A 6,231-nucleotide genomic window follows, 5' to 3' on the forward strand; every position below is an offset into this window, starting at 1 on the left:
CAGTAGAATACAAGTAGATTTCTGGATCTGCCTTTTAAAAATATATTGTCTATACAAATAGCCCAAGTTTCTTGAATAATGTTTGACCTACTGCTTTATTTAAGGCTTTGAAATGTAGTCCATTTCTGGTGGAAGAATTGGCTAGACATTTATCAGTGAATCATACATTAAAAATAAATATATTCTTGAAAGAGACCTGTATAGAATCTAGAACTTGGAGTTCAACTCATGTACTACATTAATTACTTCTGTTAGAGCCTGGAAGTCTTTTTTTAATGGAATGTATATCATTATTCTTAAGTATTGACTGCCGAACCATGAATCTTTCAGCCTTAACAAAAATCCAGGAAATTCAGATTAATACCAATGCCATGGCAGAAATGCAAATGAGAGGCCGTGTTTGTGGCAAAGAAAATAATTATGGAACACATTGTTTTTGTTTTCAGTCATTCACTTATTTAGTTAGGCTGTGTAAGGGAAACTTGCATATGCTCCTCCCATCCTGACATCACATACATTAGAAGTATCAGGCTTGCTACATTCAACCAGATAGCTTCATACTATTTCCTGCTCCCCCCATAAATAAAGTAACATATAAAGTACTCACCACAGTTCTTGGGCCACAGAGGACAAGAAACATGCCTATCAAAGACCACTTTGGAGCTAAACAAATTGCCCTAAGACTGGTCAGCATGGAGATGTTGGTTGACCTAATGATGGCTGCCAACCACCTTGAACTAAAGATGGTGTCCAAGCACTTGTATACCCATGAGCCTCACTCAACTCTCATAACTATCTTGGAAGGAGATGCTTGTATTATTCACATTTTTACAGATAAGACAAATTCAGAGACTTGAATAATTTCACAAGATCACACAGGCAATAAGTGACCCAGCAAAAATTTCAAAATGATGCTCTAATTCCAAACTTTTCTACTTAACTAATGTGCAACACATTCATTTTCCCTCTTCTTCCTTTGGTTTCTTATCCCACAGATGAGTTAAATGCACACCAGGTTATCTTACACACACACACACACACACACACACACACACACACACACACACACACGTCTCTGTCTTCTACCTTCAACTGCCTTCCATCCTTTCTTCTCCCACATCTTGGCCAGTTATTTAGAGGATAATTTTTCCTCTCCCTTTTTCTTCACTCTCCCACTTTTCAATGCATTTGGGTGTCAAAAAACAAATCTCATCAAAGGTGGCAATCTTAGAAATACTGCTAATGTCACCCTATTCCAAGGGAAACAAAACTCATATACTTTGTAATCAAGCTCTAAAAATCCTGGAAGTTTCTTACACTCCCTTTCAAATACTCTGCAATAGTTTCCATCTGTCTTCTTCATTTCCAGTTATATGTGTATTCCCTTAACCATCAACCCTCCAGAGTCTAGTTAAATGATAAACTATCATTCAGTTCTCATTCTTTTTCATGTCTATCACTTGTATCATAATTAAACTGTTTTTCACATTTATTCATCAATGATAGGCACTATTTCACTCTAATAAGTAACATAGACTTTCATAGTCAAGCCTAGAAAAAAGTATTCAGTATTTAAGATTGTTTTCTGTGGAAAAAGTATGTTTTGACTACCTAATAATTGATCGACGAATGAAAACTTTTAATGCAAACTTGAGTGCCTAAATTCCATGAGGCTTTCATATCAAGCCAATGAACCCAAGCTTGCTTATTACTCTACATACTAATATTTCTGGCCATGACATAAGACCACAGTTTAGTAAATAATTATTCTATAGAATAGAAAAAAACAGGCATATAAGTACTTGGTTGATTCATTATTAATCCATCACTTAATTTGGAATCATAGTGGCAAAGTCAGTTGGAGACCGTCAAGTCAAACCCTTCATTTTAGAAATGAAGAAACAAAGGTTCACTGCTCTCTGATGAAGATGGTAAACAGATTATACCATCAACTCTGTCTAGGACCATTTCGACTGATCCTTAGCTGAAGGCCGATGTTCAGTAGTATACACATTAGCTAAGAAGAGCACATTTCTAACTCTGAAGGTGATTGATCTAAAGGGTCATCAGGCATTATGTCCCATTTCTGCAACCTTTGAAAAATAAATGCTCAGACTAGATAGAAAATGAATTTCTGATAACTAAATTAAACCATTCCTCTAAATAGCCAACTTTGGATTTCTCTCCACACATAATAACTTGGAAAAATATATAGCCTGTGTTTACTATAGCACTATAACCACAGTCTCTAAGAAGAGCTATAACTCGCTAACAATTTTTCTGATTTATGTTTGAAAACATACAGGGCATGAAATGACTCCTGCAACCTCACATTTCCTCAAGAACACTGGTAGGCAGAAGATATATTCCAAAAATTACGTTGGATTGCTTGCTATAGCTCCTTTTTTAATAGAAATGTGTGATAGGCAATTATACACGCTCCACCAAAAAACAAAAAACACGTCAGTAGATTTTTCCCCATTAAAAGAGGAAAGAAGAAAAAAGGAAGGTAGGGAAAAAAGAGAAAGAGGGAGGGAGGAAACTGATAAAATAATCTATTTTCAAGTAATGATTACATTTAAAAACTGATTGCTTTCTTGAGCATGGAAGTGCAATATATATTCTTCCAAAGAAGAGCTTATAGACAATATATGATTATTAACTATAACACACTATACAAATGTTAGTTATTCTGGTTCTTAGCATTTAACATATATGGAAATTTGCTTCACAATCTATAATTGTGTTAATAAAAATAAGTACTCGTGAATATAAATTATATTGGCCATAAAAATCTGCCTTATTAATCGAATATATCTTAGAGAGAGATCAAATTTAAATGAGCCGCTCTGGTAACAGAGGTATCTGAAAACACTGTTTATCTTACCACATAAATATCTATCACAATAAGAGTACAAAAGTTTTGCCATGCTTCATATAAAGTTAGCTTTCTGAAATGAAATCTTCAAAACAATAAGAAGTTGCTATGTCAGATACGCGTACCTGCCAAGCTAAAAAACATGCATATGTATAAGGGAAGTGAAATAAACTCGTTCCTTAGGTAGCGCCCTTTATAGAGTACTATACAGGTTATTTATTTTAGCAGACGTAACACCTGAAATAGCCACCAGTGTCCACAAGTAGATAAAATATCTTCACAGGTATTCCAAACACATTCAACCCTCTTTGGTGGTAACTATGATCGTCCCCTTGTTTAAATGAACAGAGTAGCCTTCATCATAGAAACAGAAACAGAGGCCAATTGAAAACTACCAATGATTCACCTTCACAACTACTGGAATTATCAAGCACAGTGGTATAAACACAGTATTACATGTCTGTACGTGTCAGAGGGAGTGTGGGGGCTGGGACTTACACCTAGTAAACTAAGTGTAAGAACTAAGGGGGAGTGGCCTTTCACAGTTGGAAATCCTCAAAGGCTGAATAAATGAATGGTGTCTAATCTCCAAGAAAAATAAGATTTCCCTAGCGATGTGATAAAGACACACGAGAGTCTGAACATTATCCCAGTGTGTACCTCAGGAATTTGTGTTTGAAGATGTGCAGAGATTTTTTCCAGCTGCCTGACTTTGGAGGTTGGACACCATCAGGCTCTGTGTCTCCATTCTATTCCCAAAGACTGCATTTCGTTCTGCAGTCTTCTCTTAAGGAAGGACCCACTCGCTCTGGCTGTCCTTTCTGGCCACCACCACCATTGATTCCAAGACAGAGCACTTGTATTAATTAGGTTCAAAACAGTCCAAAGAAGACGGTTCCAGAGAAAGATCCTTAAGCCCTCCCATCTGCCAGCATGAAGGGGTGAAGAGCACTCAGATTCTGATTCCTGAGGACTCGACTGGCGTTGCAATGCTAACTAAAAACTGGCTTGCAGAGCCGAATTCTTTCACAGCTTTAAAAAACTAACAGCAAAGTGACAAGAGAAAATGTCTTTGTTTGCACAAGAGCCCCAGCACATTATTTTGACTTTATAAAAGATAGTTTAAGTGCATGAAAAAAAAATCACACCATTGCAAAACGTGGTCATCATTACTTCAAAACGACAGATTCTAATGTTCGTGGGGAAATTTTCAGTGGGTTTTCTCATACCAGTGGTTCAGCTGGAAGGTTCACCAACAGCTTCCTGGAGAAAGCTGATTCCTGAAGATCTGCATTTAAATGGAGATATCGTATTTTCAAATGTACAGTCCCTAGAATACAGATACTGTCAAGGGTTCTTAGTGACAGTGATTCATATTATATTACATACTTTGGATGTTGTAGCTAACTCCACTTCATAGGGCTCGCGCTGTTTCCCTAACATTCTTTTTCCTCTGTGCGTTCTTTGTAATAATTTGTCCCAAGAAGTTAAAATTAAACCTTGCTCCATTACAAAGTCTCCGCACTAACAACAAGCACTTACTATCTTGCGTATTTCTGATGTGTACAGAAAAAGACCACAAAAGATAGGTTGGCCAGAGATGTTAAATAATTGAAAAGTATAAATGACTTAATAGAGTAGTAAGCTTCGTTTACAATGCAGCCAATTTAAAGCCATAAAAATCCTGTAAAATTTTTATCTTGCGGTTGACCATCACGTCGCCTATCTATTATTCAAAAGTAGCTCACCAGTGGTTTTGGGTTTTTTTTCTTCATTAATGTGGCTTTTGGCATTTCCCTCAAAAATCTTCCTGTTTCCGCAGTTTTCCAGCAATTTTGAAACAAATACAAAATTCCTACGTTATATCATAAATTCCCCTCGCTGGGATAATGAGATCTTCCATGTCTAATTGAAAGCAATTTCATGGGTCAATCTGTAAGGCATACTTCAACTTCCTCAGATATAATTTGTTTTGCGTTTAACACAGCCAAGCACTCAAGACATTAAAAATAATAATAATAAAGAGGACAGACGTTCCTTGTATTGACACTTCTGTAAACAAAAGGAGAACCTCATAAATAACCCCCATTCCGGTGACACTAATCTGGGGATTTGTCTAGATTTGAAAATGTCATGGGGCCTCAGGAAAGTTCTGCCTTGAGTGTTCAGCTAAGGTACAGATCATGTCTGTGAAGGAGAAAAAGAGACACTTAGGATCAATTTCAAACATAAGCCCATTACCTCTGGCAGGCTTTTGCTAAAATTCTAGCTGCAACCGAAAGGTCCCTGTAAACAAGGTTACTGAGAAACACAACGCTTTCCTTACCAGCCCCTTGCCGCTGTCTGCGTAGTTACTTGTACCTTATCTTGCGGCCCTGCCATTCTCACGCTGATTCAAATTCAGAACTCAAAATGAAAGATGAACTATCTTGACGATCACTTAATACTGAAATACTGGTGCAGTCATAACTGGTGCTCCCTTGGAAAGGGGAACATGGTGCTCTCTTGCTAACCTTTTAATTTCTGGAAAAATTGTGCAGAATACATTGAGCGGAGCACACATGGGCGCCTAATAGATTGATCTGCTGTAGTTTGTAAAAGCATCACCCATCACAGAGTCCCTTTGCTCCCCTTGCAATTCCCACTAAAGGAGAGAAGCAGGTTTCTGCACACAGCAGGCCTGACGATTTCAACGCCGAGTTGATTTCTTAAAGAAAGTACATGACCTTTTATCTATGTTCATCACCCCGGTCAGTGGGCAGTTTGATGGGCTCTGGGACACCACTCTCAACACACACACTTCCAATTCTAAGCAACATGAGCTTAAAGGGTCATGAGGATTGAGTCCGCAACAATCGCAAAGCCACGCATAACACACGTACGTCGGAAAGATCGTCGAGGCCTGTTTCATGACATACTTGAGTATTTTCATATTTGACGGAAAAGAGGCCCGATCCATGTCACTCCAACTACATCAAGGTGTCCAGGTACCTTCCCTCTGTTAGCTCTTCCTCAGCTCAGATTGGAGAATCGTTCAAATTTCCCTCCCTTTTCTACAATGACTGAACTGTTTCTCAGGTTGGTTAACTCATGTTGATAACATCAAATCTACTGGACAGAAAAAAATAAGAGAAAAGAACCCTGACAGTGCTCTGCCACCCTCCTTCCCCTGCCTCCTCCTCTGGCCTGCTGCTTCTAAATTTGGGCATCTTCCCAACACACGCCCCTATTTGCTCTTGGGAAGCCTGAGAAACAAAAGACCGTTTCTCTTCAAAACCAGACCAAGTCATTGAGCTGCTCTGAAACACTTCAAAACATCTGCAGGTCTCTGGGTCTTGACTTAAAGTATGAAG

At 38.1% G+C, this 6,231-nt stretch overlaps 1 protein-coding gene across 9 annotated transcripts in view; it reads right to left on the bottom strand.

The window, feature by feature from the left end:
* ESRRG (estrogen related receptor gamma) overlaps nucleotides 1-6,231 on the bottom strand; it is a 581,699-nt gene that overhangs the window by 533,185 nt on the left and 42,283 nt on the right. Inside the window, exon 1 of one of the 9 annotated variants that reach the window (XM_019639656.1) lies at nucleotides 5,205-5,224. The exons of the other annotated variants lie outside the window; for them this stretch is intronic. The gene's annotated coding sequence lies outside the window, so the exon portion shown is untranslated. Of the gene's footprint in view, nucleotides 1-5,204; nucleotides 5,225-6,231 lie in introns of those variants that run through there. 9 annotated transcript variants of the gene reach the window in all.

Source organism: Hipposideros armiger, unplaced genomic scaffold (genome assembly GCF_001890085.2).
Source record: "Hipposideros armiger isolate ML-2016 unplaced genomic scaffold, ASM189008v1 scaffold_45, whole genome shotgun sequence".
NCBI classification, from domain to species: domain Eukaryota; kingdom Metazoa; phylum Chordata; class Mammalia; order Chiroptera; family Hipposideridae; genus Hipposideros; species Hipposideros armiger.